At 50.1% G+C, this 21,696-nt stretch overlaps 1 protein-coding gene across 1 annotated transcript in view; it reads right to left on the bottom strand.

Annotated features, from left to right (window-relative positions):
- NAP1L4 (nucleosome assembly protein 1 like 4) overlaps positions 1-21,270 on the bottom strand; it is a 481,814-nt gene extending 460,544 nt beyond the window's left edge. Inside the window, 1 exon segment of the mRNA XM_030201119.1 lies at positions 21,056-21,270. The gene's annotated coding sequence lies outside the window, so the exon portion shown is untranslated.
- Positions 21,271-21,696: the final 426 nt, after the last annotated feature.

The following is a 21,696-nucleotide window of genomic DNA, read 5'->3' as shown; positions in this document are numbered from 1 at the left end:
CAATTCTTAATTTGCTCTATTTTTCGATGAATCAGAATCTTACCTTTCACCAAAACATCCACAGTACTTTTCAAATTATTAACCCAGACTGTGTCTGTGAAGACTAGAGCAAATTCCTGCTTAGCGTTTTCCAAAGATAGAGTCAAATATCCACTTTACTTAGAAGAAAGGAGGTCTCCTGGCAGGTTTAGTTACGTTCCAAGTCAAATCCTGAATTGCCTTCCAAATGGATTCCAACGTACACCACAGGAGCTCCAGACTCCTGGTTCATACTCTCTTCAAACTTAGGTTGCAACCCTGCCAATCCGGGCCCCATCGTCAGCATCTTCAGCAGGGCTTACTGACACACTCCAGAGAATTGCAGGACATGGTGGTGGATTCAGCTCAGAGGGTGATGGTTAAATTATGTCTTACCTGATAATTTCTTTCCTTTAACGCAGCAAATGAATCCAGGAACTAGTGGTTTAAGCCCGCCTACCAGAGGTGGTGATAGAGATAAACAAATTAAAGACTGTGATGCCAGCCAGACCAGCAACTTCCTCAGTTAGTATGTCATTCGTAAGCATTTGCCAAGGCCAAAATATGAAATCAATAACAACTAGAAACCACCCTCACTATGAAAAACAGAGAACCAAATAAGAACTTCTAAATAACTGCAACTTGATCCAAAATCGGAATCCTTTCCGTGTTCCCATATCTGTCTGAACTCTGCAAAAGAGAACCCAGAAGGAAAAAAATAGCCACACTGCGCGGAAAATGAAAAAAAACAGCGGCTGAACTAGGGAGGGATCCTGGATTCAGCTGCTGCGTTAAAGGAAAGAAAATTATCAGGTAAGAAATAATTTTACCTTCCTTGTTTCTTTCTTTACAACATCCGTAAAATCCGCCCCTTTCTTTCCGAGCACTCTACAAAACCCTCATCCACACCCTTGTCACCTCTCGTTTTAGACTACTGCAATCTGCTTCTTGCTGGCCTCCCACTTAGTCACCTCTCCCTCTCCAGTCGGTTCAAAACTCTGCTGCCCGTCTCATCTTCCGCCAGGGTCGCTTTACTCATACTACCCCTCTCCTCAAGACCCTTCACTGGCTCCCTATCCGTTTTCGCATCCTGTTCAAACTTCTTCTACTAACCTATAAATGTATTCACTCTGCTGCTCCCCAGTATCTCTCCACACTCGTCCTTCCCCTACAACCCCTTCCCGTTGCACTCCGCTCCATGGATAAATCCTTCTTATCTGTTCCCTTCTCCACTACTGCCAACTCCAGACTTCGCGCCTTCTGTCTCGCTGCACCCTACGCCTGGAATAAACTTCCTGAGCCCCTACGTCTTGCCCCATCCTTGGCCACCTTTAAATCTAGACTGAAAGCCCACCTCTTTAACATTGCTTTTGACTCGTACCACTTGTAACCACTCGCCTCCACCGACCCTCCTCTCTTCCTTCCCGTTCACATTAATTGATTGATTTGCTTACTTTATTTATTTTTGTCTATTAGATTGTAAGCTCTTTGAGCAGGGACTGTCTTTCTTCTATGTTTGTGCAGCGCTGCGTATGCCTTGTAGCGCTATAGAAATGCTAAATAGTAGTAGTAGTAGTCCTTGTCACTTGCAGCAGATGAATCCAGGAAACTAGTGGGATGTACCAAAGCATTCATTAGTAGGGTGGGAAGCCAACGCTCCGCCCCAAAACTCGCATTCTCCCATGCAGACACGTCTAGCCTGTAATGCTTCGCAAAAGTATGACGGGACGCCCAAGTAGCCGCCCGACAAATCTCTTCCAGAGATAAGGACGACGCCTCCATCCAAGAAGCCGCCTATGCCCGAGTAGAATACACCTTCAGGGCCACTGGAGATTCCCACCCTTGTAGCAGATATGCCGCTCCAATGTCTTCCCCAATCCAGCAAGCAATGGAAGCCTTCGAAGCCGCCTCACATCTTTCGATCCCGACAAGAGCACAAAGAGATGATCCGAGAGTTGAAACTCGTTAGAGATCTGCAAGTACTGAAACAAGGCTCTCCGCATGTCTAGGAAACGTATCGAGGCAAAACTCCCCCGGATAATCCTGTCTTTGAAAAGACAGAAGATAAACCGCATGATTGACATGGAAAGCCGAAACCACTTTAGGTAGAAATGACGGCACCGCCTGGATCAACACCCCTGCTTCAGAAAACTGCAAAAAAGGATCTCTGGAAGACAAAAGCCTGAATTCAGAAATCCTCCTAGCCGAAGCAATGGCCACCAAAAACACTGTCTTAAGTGTTAGATCCTTCTCAGAAACCTTATTCAATGGCTCAAACGGTGGGCCTGGAGGGCTCGCAATACCACGTTCAAATGCTACGCCAGGCACGGCTACCACACAGGAGGCCGAATCCGAAGAGCCCCTCGTAGGAAACGGACCACATCAGAGTGAGCTGCTAAAGAGAAACCATCCAGTTTGCCCCTAAAACAAGCTAGCGCGGCCACCTGCACTCGAAGGGAATTATATGCCAATCCCTTTTGAAGACCATCCTGAAGGAACTCCAGAATAACCGGAACGTCCACCCAAAAAACACAAAGCACACCACGCCGAGAAAGCATTCCACACTCGCGCGTACACTGCTGAAGTAGACTGCTTCCATGCCCCCAAAAGAGTGGCAATGACTGGTCCTGAAAATCCCTTCTTCCTCAGCTGCTGCCTCTAGGCCGTAAGACCAAAGCGGGAGGGATTGTCCATCTGAACTGGCCCTTGATGCAGCAGATCGGGAGTCACCGGAAGTCGCAATGGTGGCTCAGAGTACTCGAACGAGATTCACATACCACGGCCATCGGGGCAAGTCTGGGGCCACTGGAAACGACCAGCCCCAGATGCCGCCCTATGCAGCAAAGAACTCTCCCTATCAGAGGCCACGGAGGAAAAACATACAGTAGCTGTTGTTCCAGCCATGGCTGGAGAAAAGCGTCCAATCCTGCGGATCCTGGCTGCCGTTTGTGGCTGAAGAACTGGGGAACTTTGGCATTGAAAAGCCATGGCCATGGTTTTCATGTGGAAGAGAGGGGGCGTGTCAAGATGGTGACCAAGCATGTTTGTTAGCGATCAGTGTTTGTCTGCTGGTGATACCTTATTGTTTTTCCTTGGATAATGCCACACATGAAAAGAAAGGGGACGGTGAAAGCCTGACTGCCACCGAGTAGAACTTCATCCCCCGGTTCAGCAGACACTGGACCGCTATACAACAGCAGTTTCTCTAATTGGAGTGCAGACTCCTGCTGAAGAAACCGAGAATCGGTTCTTCTAGGAAATGAAACATCTCTCTCTCCTCCACCACAACTCAATCCTCCACCACATCCCGCGTTCATTCGAGTCGAGGCAGGAAGTACAGAGGCATTGGAGATCGGTGCGGACTCTGCTTCCGTTGGCAGTACCTTCTTCTTGGACGCGGAGGGGAAGAAAATGGAAGCATCTAATGCTCCCGTGGTGATAACCTTGGACTCCATATGGGAAGCTCTACAACGATTAACAACTATGGTTACTACTTCTGTTCAAGAAACTGCACAATTGGTCAATAAAGTCGACAATTTTGTATTATCGATTGAGGAAATTAAACAAGAAACAAAACAACAAGTGACAACTGCAAACGAAGGTAACTACTTTAAAATCTGGATATGACTGAAATACGTCGTAGAGTTGAACAGATTGAGAACTATAATCGTCACTTGAATCTAAGGATTTTAAAGGGGGAGCGTGTTAGAGGTAAGGAGTACTAAATAAAAGAAAAATAATACCTTTGTCTGGAAATTGGCCTGACCATTTGTTCTCTCAAATATCTTAATCTCAATTATCTCAAACCTTGGGTCCAATTGGTGCTCTTTTTAAATCTAGAAAAACTCGAAGCTGTTCTGGTTCCCAAAAAAAAAACATACTTATTGTCCAAGTATTTTATTATACAAAAACAACAAGTGACACAACTGCAAACGGAGGTAACTACTTTGACTGAAATACGTCGTAGAGTTGAACAGATTGAGAACTATAAACGTCGCTTGAATCTAAGGATTTTAAATTTCCCATTGGCCATGGTATAAGTCCGACAGATCTTTTAAGAAATATCTATCAGAGGTTCTACATTTTTCCCCCAGAAGCTTATCCTCCTTTAAATAAAATTTTCTACTTACCAATATCTAATCGAAATCAACCAGAGCAAGCCAACTTGGGGAATGAGACTGGAAAAAAAGGAACTGAACAAGGTTTCCAAGACATTTCTGCGAAATTAGAAGAATCAATGTCAGATATAACTTGTGAGCTGGTCACTCTTCCAGGACATGGCCAGGGCTGGCCCTGCTTAGCTTCCTTCACACACAGTCACTGCTGGGCTCTATACTTCTCAGTGATTCACCAGGACTCTGCCTCAAACACAGGGGAGTTCTCTGCCTCCTCTTCACCTTTCACAAATGTTCACCAACACCAAGCTTCTTATACCTAAAGGTTTTATTAGTTGCCATTTAACAATCTTCATGGCTTATTTCTTCTTTAACTCAACCATAACAAAAAGGCATTTACTCAGTCTTCTAATTAAACCCTTTTCAGACTTAAATCAGTTCCTCAAACTTTCACAGTTCAAACAGCCAAACAAAAGCATTTACTTTTCTTTCTCAGAGGGTAGTGCAGCTGTCACCTTTTCAGCAGAGAGCTTCCCCAGCGCTTCCATCTCTCCCCTCCAGCTTTCCACCATTGTCTTAATAAAGCTGCCTGAAAACCTCCCACACCTGGTTCAATTTCCCAATCAGCTCCTGGCTTCTCACTCTCCTGCCTAGAGTCCTTCCCCCCGACTCTGCTTCCCTTCCTGCTACAATGCATTCTGGACTTTGTAGTTTCCTGCCTCCTCACAAACTTCAAGACGCATCCTAATTATTTCCTTCGTGTTCCAACAAGATCTAAACTCTGTTTTAAAGCTGTACTTTAAAAACTCCTTAAAAACCTTTTGTGGATACAGAGTTTGGATTTATCCAGACATAATAAAATCCACACAAGATAGAAGACAGAAGTTTCTAGCATTGAGAGATGAGACAAGGCTCATAGGAGCAAATTTCTTGCTAGTCTATTCCTGCAAATGTATAATAAAGCGAATGATACATACCTGTAGCAAGTGTTCTCCGAGGACAGCAGGCTGATTGTTTTCACGACTGGGTTGACGTCCACGGCAGCCCCCACCAACCGGAACAAAACTTTGCGGGCGGTCCCGCACGCAGGGTACGCCCACCACGCATGCGCGGCCGTCTTCCCGCCCGTGCGCGACCGTTCCCGCTCAGTTGAATGACAAGCAAAAATGAGTAAAAATGCAACTCCAAAGGGGAGGAGGGAGGGTAGGTGAGAAAAATCAGCCTGCTGTCCTCGGAGAACACCTGCTACAGGTATGTATCATTCGCTTTCTCCGAGGACAAGCAGGCTGCTTGTTCTCACGACTGGGGTATCCCTAGCTCTCAGGCTCACTCAAAACAAGAACCCAGGTCAATGGAACCTCGCAACGGCGAGGGTATAACAGAAATTGACCTACGAAGAACAACTAACAGAGTGCAGCCTGACCAGAATAAATTCGGGTCCTGGAGGGTGGAGTTGGATTTAAACCCCAAACAGATTCTGCAGCACCGACTGCCCGAACCGACTGTCGCGTCGGGTATCCTGCTGGAGGCAGTAATGTGATGTGAATGTGTGGACAGATGACCACGTCGCAGCCTTGCAAATCTCTTCAATAGTGGCTGACTTCAAGTGAGCCACCGACGCTGCCATGGCTCTGACACTATGAGCCGTGACATGACCCTCAAGAGCCAGCCCAGCCTGGGCGTAAGTGAAGGAAATGCAATCTGCTAGCCAATTGGAGATGGTGCATTTCCCGACAGCGACCCCTTTCCTATCGGGGTCGAAAGAAACAAATAATTGGGCGGACTGTCTGTGGGGCTGTGTCCGCTCCAAGTAGAAGGCCAATGCTCTTTTGCAGTCCAATGTGTGCAACTGACGTTCAGCAGGGCGGGTATGCGGTCTGGGAAAGAATGTTGGCAAGACAATTGACTGGTTAAGATGGAACTCCGACACCACTTTTCGCAGGAACTTAGGGTGAGTACGGAGCACTACTCTGTTATGATGAAATTTAGTATACGGAGCATGAGCTACCAGGGCTTGCAGCTCACTGACCCTACGAGCTGAAGTAACTGCCACCAAGAAAATGACCTTCCAGGTCAAGTACTTCAGATGGCATGAATTCAGTGGCTCAAAAGGAGGTTTCATCAGCTGGGTGAGGACGATGTTGAGATCCCATGACACTGCTGGAGGCTTGACAGGGGGCCTTGACAAAAGCAAGCCTCTCATGAATCGAACGACTAAAGGCTCTCCAGAGATGGCTTTACCCTCCACACGATAATGGTAAGCACTAATCGCACTAAGGTGATTCCTTACTGAGTTGGTCTTGAGGCCAGACTCTGATAAGTGCAGAAGGTATTCAAGCAGGTTCTGTGCAGGACAAGAACGAGGTTCTAGGGCCTTGCTCTCACACCAAACGACAAACCTCCTCCACTTGAAAAAGTAACTCTTTTTAGTGGAATCCTTCCTAGAGGCCAGACAGACACGGGAGACACCCTCAGACAGACCCAACAAAGCGAAGTCTACGCCCTCAACATCCAGGCCGTGAGAGCCAGAGACTGAAGGTTGGGGTGCAGAAGTGCTCCGTCGTTCTGCGAAATGAGAGTCGGAAAACACTCCAATCTCCACGGTTCTTCGCAGGACAACTCCAGAAGAAGAGGGAACCAGATCTGATGGGGCCAAAAGGGCGCTATCAGAATCATGGTGCCGTGGTCTTGCTTGAGCTTCAGTAAGGTCTTCCCCACCAAAGGTATGGGAGGATAAGCATACAGGAGGCCGGTCCCCCAATGGAGGAGAAAGGCATCCGACGTTAGCCTGCCGTGTGCCTGTAGTCTGAAACAGAACAGAGGCAGCTTGTGGTTGGTCTGAGAGGCGAAAAGGTCCACCGAGGGGGTGCCCCACTCTCGGAAGATCTTGCGTACCACTCTGGAATGGAGCGACCACTCGTGCGGTTGCATGACTCTGCTCAGTCTGTCGGCCAGACTGTTGTTTACGCCTGCCAGGTATGTGGCTTGGAGGAGCATGCCGAACTGGCAGGCCCAACCCCACATCCCGACGGCTTCCTGACACAGGGGGCGAGATCCGGTGCCCCCCTGCTTGTTGATGTAATACATTGCAACCTGATTGTCTGTCCGAATTTGGATAATTAGACAGGACAGCCGATCTCTGAAAGCCTTCAGTGCGTTCCAGACCGCTCGGAGCTCCAGGAGGTTGATCTGAAGATCTTTTTCCTGGAGGGACCACAGTCCCTGGGTGTGGAGCCCATCGACATGAGCTCCCCACCCCAGGCGAGATGCATCCGTCGTTAGCACTTTCGTGGGCTGAGGAATTTGGAATGGGCGTCCCAGAGTCAAATTGGTCCGAATGGTCCACCAGTGCAGTGAAGTGCGGCAACTGATGGAGAGGCGGATGACATCTTCTAGATTCCCGGTGGCCTGGCACCACTGGGAAGCTAGGGTCCATTGAGCAGATCTCATGTGAAGACGAGTCATGGGAGTCACATGAACTGTGGAGGCCATATGACCCAGAAGTCTCAACATCTGCCGAGCTGTGATCTGCTGAGACGCTCTGGCCTGGGAAGCCAGGGACAGGAGGTTGTTGGCCCTCGCTTCGGGAAGGAAGGCCTGAGCCGTCTGAGTATTCAGCAGAGCTCCTATGAATTCCAGAGATTGGGCTGGCTGGAGATGGGACTTTGGGTAATTTATCACAAACCCCAGCAGCTCCAGGAGTTGAATAGTGCACTGCATGGACCGGAGAGCTCCTGCCTCCGAGGTGTTCTTGACCAGCCAATCGTCGAGATATGGGAACACGTGCACTCCCAGCTTGCGTAGATACGCCGCGACCAACACGAGGCACTTCGTGAACACCCGTGGGGCAGAGGCGAGCCCAAAGGGCAGCACACAATACTGAAAATGCCGTGTGCCCAGGCGGAATCTGAGATACTGTCTGTGAGCTGGCAGTATCGGGATGTGAGTGTATGCGTCCTTTAAATCCAGGAAACATAGCCAATCATTCTTCTGAATCATTGGCAGAAGGGTGCCCAAGGAAAGCATCCTGAACTTTTCTTTGACCAGATATTTGTTCAGGCCTCTCAGGTCTAGGATGGGGCGCATCCCCCCTGTTTTCTTTTCCACAAGGAAGTACCTGGAATAGAATCCCTGCCCTTCCTGCCCGGGTGGTACGGGCTCGACCGCATTGGCGCTGAGAAGGGCGGAGAGTTCCTCTGCAAGTACCTGCTTGTGATGGGAGCTGAATGATTGAGCACCCGGAGGACAATTTGGTGGAGGGGAGGCCAAATTTAGGGCGTATCCGCACCGCACTATTTGGAGAACCCACTGGTCGGAGGTTATAAGAGGCCACCTTTGGTGAAAAAATTTTAACCTCCCCCCCCCCGACTGGCAGATCGTCCGGTACGGACACTTTGATGGCGGCTATGTTCCCGTGGATCCAGTCAAAAGCCTGTCTCCGGCTTTTGCTGTGGAGGCGCAGGGGGCTGCTTAGGCGCATGCTGTTGACGGGAACGAGCGCGCTGGGACTGTCCCTGTGCCTGATGAGGCCTTCGGGCCAGCTGGGTGTACCTACGCTTGTTGTAGGCGTAGGGCGCAGTCTGCCTGGCCCGGGAAAAACGTCCACCTGCTGAGGTGGATGCTGAAGGCGCCCGGTGGGAGAGCTTGTCGAGGGCGGTTTCCCGCTGATGTAGTTGGTCCACCAACTGCTCGACCTTCTCACCGAAAATATTATCCCCCCAGCAAGGGACGTCGGCCAGTCTCTGCTGGGTGCGGTTGTCCAGGTCAGAGGCACGCAGCCATGAGAGCCTGCGCATCACTATACCTTGGGCCGCAGCACGAGATGCCACGTCACAGGTGTCATATATACCCCTGGACAGAAACTTTCTGCACGCCTTCAGCTGCCTGACCACCTCCTGAAAAGGCCTGGACTGCTCCGGGGGGAGCTTGTCGACCAGGTCCGCCAGTTGCTTCACATTATTCCGCATGTGGATGCTCGTGTAGAGCTGGTAAGACTGGATGCGGGTCACGAGCATGGAAGATTGGTAGGCCTTCCTCCCAAACGAGTCCAGAGTACGAGACTCCCGCCCCGGGGGCGCCGAAGCGGTATCCCTCGAACTCCGTGCCCTCTTGAGAGCAGAGTCCACGACCGCCAAGTCATGAGGCAATTGGGGCCGCATTAACTCTGGGTCCGAGTGGATCCTGTATTGGGACTCCGCTTTCTTGGGGATGGTGGGATTAGATAATGGTCTCAACCAGTTCCGAAGCAGTGTCTCTTTGAGGACATTATGCAACGGCACCGTGGAGGACTCTCTAGGTGGTGATGGATAGTCGAGGACCTCGAGCATCTCAGCCCTCGGCTCATCCACAGAGACCACGGGAAAGGGAATGCAAATAGACATATCCCTGACGAAGGAGGCAAAGGAGAGGCTCTCAGGTGGTGAGAGCTTTCTCTCTGGTGAAAGAGTGGGGTCGGAGGGAAGGCCCACAGACTCCTCTGAGGAGAAATATCTGGGGTCCTTCTCCTCCCCCCACGAGGCCTCTTCCTCGGTGTCGGACATGAGCTCCTGCAACTCAGTCCTCAACTGGGCCCGGCTCGACGTCGAGGCACCGAGGCCTCGGTGGCGTCGTCGAGCGGTGGAGCCCCGTGCCGGCGGGTATGAAGCTCCCTCCATCGACGTCGACTCCACCTGCGTGGCGGTCGAGACCGGCGCCGCAAGCGGCGTCGAAGGCCTCGGCACCGGGCTAGAGCACGCCGGCGCGAGGGCGCAAGCACCCCCGGCGCCGGCATAGTCTGGCGCATCAGCCCTTCCAGGATCCCCGGAAGGATGGCTCGGAGGCACTCGTCCAGGCCCGCTGTTGGGAAAGACGAGGGGGCCGGTAGAGGTGTCGGTGCCGGAAGCTGCTCGGGTCCAGAAGACTGCACCGAAGTGCTGGCACCCTGACGTGCTGATACCTCTACGACAGAGGGGGACCTCTCCTCTCGACGCTGCCGCTTCCTCGGCGTCGACTCATCCCTGGCGCCGGGAGCCAGATGCGTCGTGGGCGACCGATGACGGTGCTTCGCCTTTTTACGGTGCCCGTCATCGGCGCTCGGTGGGACAGAAGAGGAGGAAGTGGATCCCCCTCGGCCTCGAGGAATCGGGTCCGACAGGGTTCGGTCCCGAGGGCCCTGGGTAGAGGGAGTGACCGGGGCCGATTGCCCACGCGGCCTCTCACCCCTGCCGTCTCCGGAGGACCGGCGGGCCGACGCGACCTGTGCTCCTGGGGTCGGTGCCGATTTCGTGGACATCGATACTGGTACCGAAGATCGGGCCGTCGATACCGATGCCGTCGAAGTCGTCGTCGAGGGGCCGGCGCAAGTTCCAAAAAGACGGTCCCGAAGAATTTGCCTCGCTACCTGTGTCCGTTTCCGGAGACCGAGACACAAGGTGCACGTCTTGGTATCGTGCTCCAGCCCGAGGCACTGGAGGCACCAAGCGTGGGTGTCGGTCTGCGAGATATGCCGGCCGCACCGACCACACTTTTTAAATCCACTCGGGACCTTCGAGGACATCGATGGAAAAATCGCGTCGGCGAAGTCAAAGTCGTCGATGGTGGCGGTAAAAATCACACCTCGAAAATAAATCGACCGCGAGACGCCCCCGCTAAAAGACGAGGGAAAAACAAAGTTCAGCGTTTTTGTTTTTTTTTTTTTTACACAAAATAAAAGAGAAAGCGGAGAACAACGAAAGAGAAAAAAGTTCGCGGCGAAAGCGCGATCCGGTTTCCGGGGCTGACAGAGAGAGAGACGAACGCGGCTCTCTCCAGCGCGGAAAAGAAAAAAGACTGAGCGGGAACGGTCACGCACGGGCGGGAAGACGGCCGCGCATGCGCGGTGGGCGTACCCTGCGGGCGGGACCGCCCACAAAGTTTTGTTCCGGTTGGTGGGGGCTGCCGTGGACGTCAACCCAGTCATGAGAACAAGCAGCCTGCTTGTCCTCGGAGAAAATACTTGGACAATAAGTATGTTTTTTTGGGAACCAGAACAGCTTCGAGTTTTTCTAGATTTAAAAAAAGCACCAATTGGACCCAAGGTTTGAGAAAATTGAGATTAAGATATTTGAGAGAACAAATGGTCAGGCCAATTTCCAGACAAAAGTATTATTTTTCTTTAGTACTCCTTACCTCTAACACGCTCCCCCTTTATTGTTGGTCTAAGGAAGAGATATATAATTTCTTGTATATAATAATACTTAAATTAATCTCTCTGTATTGCAATTGCAAGTGAATTTGTATAACTTGTAAAGTATGAATAAAATGGATAAATTAAAAAAAAAAAAGCCATGGCCATGAGATCCATTACTGGTCTTCCCCAAAGTTGACAGATCAGCTGAAATGCCAAGTCAGACAGCGTCCATTCCGCTGCGTCCAAAAGAGTCCAGCTGAGAAAATCCGCTTGAACATTGTCCTGACTCGCAATGTGCGCTGCCGACAGACTCTGAACATGCGCTTTTGCCCATAGTAGAAGACGAGATGCTTCCACTGCCAAGGGAAGACTGCGAGTGCCCACCTGCTGATTGATGTAGGCCACCGTCGTGGTGTTGTCCGAGAATACACGAACCGCCTGCCCTTGCAGAAGGTCCTGAAAATTCCGCAGCACATTCACGACTGCTCACAACGCCAGACGATTTATCGGCCAAGTCGCTTCGAGAGGGGTCCACGATCCCTGGGCTACTCGATGAAGACAATGGGCTCCCCAGCCCACAAGGCTGGCATCCATCACGACTACCACCCAACTGGGAGACACCAGAGAAACACCCTGCTGCAAACTGGCTGACCAGAGCCACCACGCTAGACTGTCCCTGGCCCGGCTCGACCAAGGAAGGCGTCGTCGATAATCCAGCGACGTCAGCAACCATCTGCTCAAAAGGAAATTCTGAAGAGGCCGCATGTGAGCCCTTGCCCATAGAATGACCTCCAAGGTCGCCATCATGGAACCGAGGAGCTGAACACAGTCCCACACTCGGGGAGCGCGACAACTCAATAAGGTCCGTACCTGAGAAAGCAATTTGATCCTTCGCCCCTCGGAGAGAAACACCTTCCCCCGCTTCGTATCGAATTGCACTCCAAGATACTCCAGACTGAGTAGGAAACAGATGACTCTTGTCCATATAGACCACCCAACCTAAGGATTGCAACACAGCAATCACTTGGTCCGTGACCACTCGACTCTCCTCTGCTGTCATATCATGTTTTTAGCCCATCTTTTTCTTAGCTTTCAGGTATTCTATATAATCTCATAACTGCTTTCTGCTAGTCTAGTCTTAAGCAATAACAGGGTAGATGAAAACTCATACCTTTTGTGATTTTCCCCAACACTTTCTGTAGATTTAGGGTGGCGGATTGAATCAACTTGCCTCTTTCTGCTATCCCTTTTCTCAACTTTTAGGGGCCCTTTCACAAATGCACGCTGAAAAATGGCCTATGGTAGTGTAGACGCGTGTTTTGGGCGCATGCAAAATCATGTTTCAGCACACCTGTAAAAAATGCCTTTTGTTTACATTTTTGCTGAAAATGGACATGTGGCAAAATGAAAATTGCCACACGTCCATTTTGGATGCCGTTGTATCGCTCCATGGTGCGACCGCACCTGGAGTATTGTGTTCAGTACTGGTCTCCGTATCTCAAAAAAGATATAGTAGAATTGGAAAAGGTACAGCGAAGGGCGACGAAAATGATAGTGGGGATGGGACGACTTTCCTATGAAGAGAGGCTGAGAAGGCTAGGGCTTTTCAGCTTGGAGAAGAGACGGCTGAGGGGAGATATGATAGAAGTGTATAAAATAATGAGTGGAATGGATCGGGTGGATGTGAAGCGACTGTTCACGCTATCCAAAAATACTAGGACTAGAGGGCATGAGTTGAAGCTACAGTGTGGTAAATTTAAAACGAATCGGAGAAAATTTTTCTTCACCCAACGTGTAATTAGACTCTGGAATTCGTTGCTGGAGAACGTGGTACGGGCGGTTAGCTTGACGGAGTTTAAAAAGGGGTTAGATAGATTCCTAAAGGACAAGTCCATAGACCGCTATTAAATGGACTTGGAAAAATTCCGCATTTTTAGGTATAACTTGTCTGGAATGTTTTTACGTTTGGGGAGCGTGCCAGGTGCCCTTGACCTGGATTGGCCACTGTCGGTGACAGGATGCTGGGCTAGATGGACCTTTGGTCTTTCCCAGTATGGCACTACTTATGTACTTATGTACTTATGACCTTACCGCCAGCCACTAACCTAGCGGTAAGGTTTCACACGGTAACCGGGCGGTAATGGTCTACATGCATAAAATGCCGATTACTGCCCGCTTACCAGAAAATAAAAATATTTTCCAGCGCACATAGTGAACACGCGTCAAAAATAAAACTACCGCCAAGGGCCACGTGGTAGCCGGGAGGTAACTCAAAATTGACACGTGTTGGGCGCGTGTAGGCACCTAAGCAGCTTAATAAAAGGGCCACTCAATCACTGTCAATGTGTGGACTGAATTTCTCAAGTAGATATCCTTTTTTTCTGCTTCAGAAGGTGTAGCCCATTACACATAGTCTACATATATGTAATCTCAGACCCCAATATACTGGGATCCTTTTTTCCCTGGACCAAGTTTTGAATCAGGTATTGAAGACAGAAACCTGACACACCTGATCACAGAACAGAAAAGATGGGAAAATTAGGTTCATACCTTGGTAATTTTCTTTCCTTTAGTCATAGCAGATGAATCCATTACGAATGGGTTGTGTCCACCTACCAGCAGGGGGAGATAGAGAGCACTGAAAAACCATTGTGCCTCTTGGCCAGCTAGCTCCATCTGCCTCTCAGTATTTGAAGTTTCCAAAGCAGTGTTACACCGCAAAGTAGAATAACATGAACTTTCCTCACAGCGAACTAACGCCCCAGAACAGGAGCAGTAATTCAAAGGAGGGACAAGCTCAACCTCCTGTAACAGAACAGAAATCCTGAAGACTATTTTCCAACTTCTCCCAATGAGGGAACATATCTACAGAAAAAACTGAACCCAAAACAGCATCAAATCAATCAATCAGGGCAGGCTCATGGATTCATCTGCTATGACTAAAGGAAAGAAAATTACCAAGGTAAGAACCTAATTTTCCCTTCCTTGTCATCAAGTAGATGAATCCATTACGAATGGGATGTATCAAAGCAATCCCTAGATAGGGTGGGAACAGGCCACACCACGCGCCAGTACTTGTGCTCCAAAATGTGCATCCCTCCTGGCAGCCACATCCAGCCTGTAATGTCGGGCAAATGAGAGCTTAGAAGCCCATGTCGCTGCACTGCATATCTCTTGAAGAGAGACTGCTCCAGTTTCAGCCCAAGAAGAGGAATTCGCTCTTGTGGAATGTGCCTTAAAGACTTCAGGCAGAGGCCAGCCAGACAGCAGATATGCTGAAAAAAATAGCTTCTTTGAGCAAACGAGCCAGAGTAGTTTTAGACGCTGGAGACCCTCTGCGAGGACCTGACAACAAAACAAAAAGGTGATCAGAGGTCCTGAAAGCATTTGACATGCGCAGATACTGCAACAGAGCCCTTCGCACATCTAGAAGGTGCAAATGTAGAAATGGGTCTCGACAGGACAGCGACTGGAGCTCAAACACCTGTCTCGCCGAAGTAATGGCCACCAAAAAGAGAGTCTTTAGGGTCACATCCTTCTCCAAAGCTCACCTAAGCGGCTCGAAGGGCAAACACTGAAGGGCCTTTAAAACTAACCCCAGGTTCCAGGCCAGACACGGAGCCCCGCACGGGAGGACGGAGCCGAAGCACCCCTTTAAGAAACTGTGCCACCTCCGGATAAGCAGCCAGGGAGAGGCCAGCCACATTCCCCCGAAAATATGCTAAGGCTGCAACTTGAACACGCAGGGAATTATAGGCCAAGCCTTTTTGTAAACCATCCTGCAAAAAGTCAAGTATCGGCGAAACAGAAGCCCGCATGGGTGCAATCGCTTTAGCAGCACACCAAGCCTCAAACTGGCGCCAAATCCGAGCATAGGCAACGGAAGTGGAACGCTTGCGGGCCTGAAGGAGAGTGGAGATGACCTTGTTGGAAAAGCCCTTGTCTCTCAATTGCGCCATCTCAAGAACCATGCCGTAAGACCAAAGCGGCAGGCGTCCTCCATGGTTACCGGCCCTTGTGACAACAGGGGAGCTTCCACCAGCATCCGCCGGAGGTCTGCATACCACAGCCGCCTGGGCCAATCCGGGGCAATGAGAACCACCTCTCCTTGATGTAGCCGAATCTGCAGGAGTACTCGCCCTATCAAGGGCCCAGGAGGGAACACATACAGGAGGCCCTGAGGCCAGGGTTGAGCCAAGGCATCCAACCCCGCTGAGCGAGGATCTTTCCGTCTGCTGTAAAGCAAGGGACTTTGGCATTTGCGCTTGATGCCATAAGATCCGCTATGGGCATCCCCCATTTGGCACAGATCTGAAGGAACACTTCGTCTGCCAGTTCCCACTCCGCTGGGTCAATTTGATGCCTGCTTAGATAATCGGCTTGCACGCTGCAAAGTGAGCTGCTGACAGAAACTGCAGATGTAGCTCGGCCCAGTGGCCAATCTGCACGGCCTGCGTGCTGCACTGAGTGCCGCCTTGTCGATTTATGTAGGCCACTGCTGTCGTATTGTCCAACAGAACTCTAACAGCCAGTCCCTCCAGGGTCGTGTGAAAGGCCAGAAGCGCCTGGAATATCGCTTTCAACTCCAAGCGATTGATGGACCACTACGACTCCTCGGGTGTCCAGAGACCCTGGGCATGCCTTCCCTGGCAATGTGCCCCCAGCCCTGTAGGCTGGCGTCTGTTACCACCAGGCACCAATTGGGAAGCGCTAGCGGCAGTCCTCGCCGCAGCATGCTGTCTGAAAGCCACCACTCCATACTGAGTCGGGCCGCAGGGAGCCACCTGAGTCTGCGCTGGTAATCCTGAGATATTGGAGACCATTGTTGAAGCAGGGAACACTGCAGAGGTCTCAGGTGCGCTCTCGCCCATGGCACCACTTCCGACATCGACCCCAACAGCTGGACTATGTCCCAATCTCACGGGCGATGCATCCTCAGGAGCAGACGGACCTGGTTCTGAAGCTTGCACCACCTTTGCTCGAGTAGAAAGACAACCCCGAGGCTGTGTCGAACCGGACCCCCAAACATTCTAGAGATTGTGGGGGGGGGGGGGGGGGGGGGGGGGGGGGGAGGTCAGGTGACTTTTGGGTATATTGACGACCCAGCCCAGCAATTGAAGTACTGAGACCACTCTGGCTGTTACATGATGACTCTCTTCTGCAAAGTCTGCTCTGATGAGCTAGTCGTCGAGGTACGAGTGAACCCGGATACCCTCTCGCCTGAGAAAGGCAGCTACTACCACCTTTACCTTGGAAAAGGTTCGGGGAGCTGTGGCGAGGCCAAAAGGCAAGGCCCGAAACTGGAAATATTTTCCCAACATCGCAAACCGGAGAAACCGGTGGTGCGGGAGCCGAATAGGAATGTGCAAATAAGCTTCTTTCAGGTCCAGAGACGTGAGAAAGTCTCCTGGCTGTACCGCCGCCATGACGGAGCGCAGGGTTTCCATGCAAAAATGCCGCACTCTTAGTGACTTGTTGACTTCCTTTAAGTCAAGTATGGGCCGAAAAGACCATCCTTTTTGCAGCACCACAAAGTAAATGGAGTAACGACCGTAGCCGATCTCGGCGGGAGGCCAGGGACCACCACCCTGAGGTGCAACAAGTCTTGCAAGGTCTCCTCTACCGCCGCTCGTTTGACGGCAGAGCCGCATCGGGACTCCACAAACATGTCTCTCACCGGGGCATTGAATTCTAATCTGTAGCCATCTCTGATCAAGTTCAAAACCCACCGATCTGAGGTAATCTTGACCCATTCCTCGAGAAAGGGGGAAAGACGTCCTCCAACTGCAGGAATCGAGGAGTGGGTCGGCACACCATCATTGAGAGGGTCGCCCATGAACTCCAGGCCTTGAGCCGGCCGCTGCGGAACGTTTGTTCGAGCGAAAGGAGTTCCTCTGCTGAAAGCGGGCACGTGAAGTACACCCAGCATGGAAGCGAGGTCTTGGAAGAAGGCCGCGGCCTATCCTCGGGTAAGCGCTGGGGATTAGTTTCCCCCAGGCCTTTAACAATTTTCTCCAACTCCTCACCAAATAGGAGAAGGCCCTGGAAGGGCAACTCCACCAACCTTTGCTTAGAGGCCATGTCAGCCGCCCAATGCTGTAGCCATAGAAGGCGGCGAGCGGCCACCGCCACAGCCATCTGTTTAGCCGAAGCTCTGACCATATCATAGAGGGCGGCAGACAAAAATGGCAAGGCCAACTCCATCCGCGGTGCCACCTCCGCAAGGGCTCCGCTCCATCCCCGGGCTGTTCCACTGCCTGTTGCAACCAGATGCCCGTAAGGCTAGGCCTGAAATCTCAAAGGACCGTTTGATTGCTGATTCCATACGTCGGTCCTACATGTCCTTCAGGGCGACCCCTCCCTCTACTGGGAGGGTAGTCTTTTTCGTCACAGCCGTGACTAGAGCATCCACTTTAGGCACGGCCAAGCATGCCAAGTGCTCCTCACTGAGAGGGTATAAGTGCCCCATTGCCCTGGCAACTTTCAAAGGCCCCTCAGGGTCAGCCCATTGAGCCGAAATAAGCTCTTGAATGGAGTCATGCAAAGGAAAGGCTTGAGCAGACTTTTTAGTACTTGCCATCCTCGGATTACCAGAGGAGGCTTCGCCCATCACAGGATCTTCAATAGAGAGAGCCTGTAAGGCTTCAGAAATAAGCGCTGGCAGCTCCTAGTTGGGGAAAATCCTAACCGCAGTGGGATCATCCGGATCCAGTGGCAATCCTACACCTTCCTCTGGGTCTTCGGACCATGAAGGCCTGCCAGACCCCTCAGAATCCCCACAGCCTGACCACCGGGGGGGGGGGGGGGGGGGTGCTCCACTCTCTGAAGGGGAATTTACAGTTCTGCACTTGTCTTGCGGCCAACTGTCTGGGGGAAAAATCATGACGGCAATCCCAGGCCGGTCTCCACCGGAGGGGAACCAGGTAGCAACGCAGAGTCCGACATCTGCGGCAGAGCTCTTTTTAACATGAACGCTTTATGTAGAAGCAACACAAACTCAGGGGAGAAAGACTCACCCTGGCCTCCCGGTTCCAATCCGGGGTAAGCAGCTCCTCTGGTAGCCTCCATCCGAGGCTCCCTCTGGCATCAGACCCCTCCATTCCTGCGGGGGTCGAGCACTGCGGCGCATCCAAGATGGTACCTGCTGCCAGCTCTACCGAGCGAGAAGAAACCTCGCTCGCCATGCTCGGGCTAGCCCTGCAGTCTGAAGAGCACGATTTACAGAGCCCCGCTGTGGATCTGCACTTGCCACAATATGAACAGCGCTTAACCTCCGCAGCCATCACCGAAAACGGCGGATTCGCGCCAAAAGGTCCCGATCTCTTACCTCACCAGAACAAGTCACAGAGCTCCGGTCACGCTGCACAGACAGAAGGAAGCCTCAGAATCGCAGCGCTAACAAGCACGTTGCGTTTTTTGTTTTTTTTTTTTTACACTGTGAGGAAAGTTAGAGAGGCAACAGCTACAGAGGCACTCCAGAGGTCCAGGAGAGTGGGAAAGACAGGGAAAGGACGAACCAATGTGCCTGCATCCACATAGAAGAGTGTGGGAAAGGCAGGGAAAGGACATATCAATGTGCCTGCATTCACATAGAAGAGTGTGGGAAAGGCAGGGACAGGGCAAACCTATATGCCTGCATCCACATAGGGGGAAGGGTAAGGCAGGGAAAGGTGCCTTTAAAGTGAAGCTGCAATAGCCACAACACCCCTGCTACAACTGGCAAAAGCCCAGGAGCCAGCCCAGGCAGATTTTTTGAAGGAGCTGAATAAGCTGCGTCCAACCCTGCTGGGGAGATAGAGAATACTGAGAGGCAGATGGAGCTAGCTGGCCAAGAGGCACTATGGTTTTTCAGTGCTCTCTATCTCCCCCTGCTGGTAGGTGGACACAACCCATTCGTAATGGATTCATCTGCTTGATGACAAGGAAGATCTGCAAATATGGAGGTATAGCAAACCTGAATAAATGATTAATACCTCTGAAAATGCGATGATTTTAGCCTGGTACTTAAGATCATCCCTTCATATTTCTCCATCATCCAAAACCAAAGAATCTCCCTCTCCTATTGTATAATATAGAATACTGGCTCCGAAGCCAGCCATAAAATCCCAGCTTGCTCCCTGAAGTCCTAAACTTCATTCAAATAAAATTTGTAGCATAAGCTTAACATAGAAAACAGAGAAAAATGTAGGCAGATAAAGACCATAAAGGTCTATCCAGTTTACCCATCCATGCCATCTATTCTCCCTATCACTCTCTTAGAGATCTTATGTACTTGTCCCAAGCTTTCTTAAATTCAGATATTGTTTTCATTTCCACAGGGAGGCTGTTCTATGAATTCACCACCCTTTCAGTGAAGCAGTATTTCCTCAGGTAAATTCTGAGTCTCCCCTTTCACCATCATCCTATGCCTCCTCGTTCCACAGCTTCCTTTCAACTGAAAGCCTCAATTCCTGAACAGCATAAGTATTTAAATCTCTATTATAGCTTCCCTCTCCCATTTTTCTTCCAAAGTATACAAATTGAGATCTTTAAGTCTGTCCCCATACATTTATGACAAAGACCACTGATGGGCTCAAGATACTACATTAAATCAATATTAATTTGGTCGTGGATAATAGTTTTCCAACAGCCGGTGCATATAATTGACTGCTAAATGTAACCCAATACCAAATATCAACTTATTAACAACAACAACTTGCAAAACAAAAGCTAAGCAGTTTATTGGATGTAACAAAATATTAGATGCATGGAAATACAAATGTTAGAAGACCATTAAGAATAAAAGTAAAAAAAAAAAAAAAGAGATAAAACACAGCCACAGATGTTATGAACCGATGATGAGACTTGGCGGATCATAAGTTAGCTTATGTGAAGAGAGTCACCATCGATGGTTCACACTGCGTTTGGTCAATGGTTTGCAAAAGGTTAAAGGGATTATGTTCTTTCATTAATAAGTTGATATTTGGCACTGGGTTACATCTAGCGTTCGAGATATCACACTAGGCAGCCCTCCTGGTTTCTTCAGCAGCAACAACCCTGTCACAGCCTTCTGCTTGAGCCCACTAATCATGTTCTGCTGCATCATTTTCTTAGCATATAAATTGTGTGCTTTCTCCTTCCACTGATTTGGCAGGAATACGTCCATATCTAATTCTTTGCTGGGACCCTGTTTCATATGTTGACACACCTAGCAGCAACCAAGTACTACACAATAATGAAATGTATTGAAGGGCTATTAATATATTACTATACCCTCACCCCCTGACAAAATTTAACGCTCATTTAACACCCCATCAAGTCCAAGCATTTCTAATGCCCTTAATTAGCTGCCAGTTGACAAGCAACAACCAAGAAGGCCAGAATGCCATTGCTCATGTCCTGGTAGCTGAGCTGGCAAGAGAACACCCAGTAAGTTTAGCTCCTTTAAGAAAGCTACAAGATTGCTACTACTGATTCTCCCAGTATCAGAGTGCTTAATATGCTAATATCACGCCTAAAGAAAGGACAATAAATCAAATTTTGTTATGAAATTAGTCTTTTCTTCATTCAGTTTCAGACCCCAATCCGCGCATACACAAGTGTTTACAAATATAGTTAAGTATAAATCAAAGCGCCAGGATCACATGATTCAGAAGAAGCTCTTCACAGAGATACCAACTACCAAGTCACACTCCCACACACCACCAGGGTTCCCGTCTCTCCCTCTCATACGCCCTCCCCTGTCAAGCAGTCCGGCACTTCATTCTGAAACACCCCACGCCAGTGTCTGTCCTACCTTCACACTTATCTTTCAGGTCGTAGTTTTCCTCCTCCAGCGTCCCTCTACCTCCGACGCAACGTCTCTTTCTCTCAGCCGCAATCACCCTGCCGGAAACAGGAAGTCTCATCAGAGTGGGATGGGACAAGGCCGAGGCGAGGAAGGACGTTGCGTCGGAGTGTGCCACGGCGGTTAGTTCGTTGGTTCGTACCTAGTTGGAGCGGCCTCAACACGTCATTGAATCCCTGTGTTGGGGTCGTCTAGGGTAGGGACTGCCTAGAGGAAAGCCTATTGGTAAGAGGGCCTATGATGGTATGAACCATCACGTGATACTTCTGCATTCAGTTGTTCCACTGCAAATTAGAAGTCTGGGAAGGAGACGGGAATGGGATTTGATATGCCACCTTTCTGTACTTTTTGTAACTACGTTCAAAGCGGTTTACATAGTATGTGCAGGTACTTATTCGTACCTTGGCCAATGAAGAGTTGAGTGACTTGCTAATGCTTCCTTGAGTTCAGAGCCCCCCCCCCCCCCCCCCCCCCCCCCCCCAACCTTCTGGTATATTGAGTTCTAATCTGGCTTCTTTAATTGAACATTCATTACAGCTAGCTGGGATACTCGTAAATGTAGAATCGGGACAGATCAATTAGTAGTAATG

Source organism: Microcaecilia unicolor, chromosome 4 (genome assembly GCF_901765095.1).
Source record: "Microcaecilia unicolor chromosome 4, aMicUni1.1, whole genome shotgun sequence".
NCBI classification, from domain to species: domain Eukaryota; kingdom Metazoa; phylum Chordata; class Amphibia; order Gymnophiona; family Siphonopidae; genus Microcaecilia; species Microcaecilia unicolor.
The sequence above is the reverse complement of the archived record's forward strand: the minus strand, read 5'-3'. Positions and strand labels throughout refer to the sequence as shown.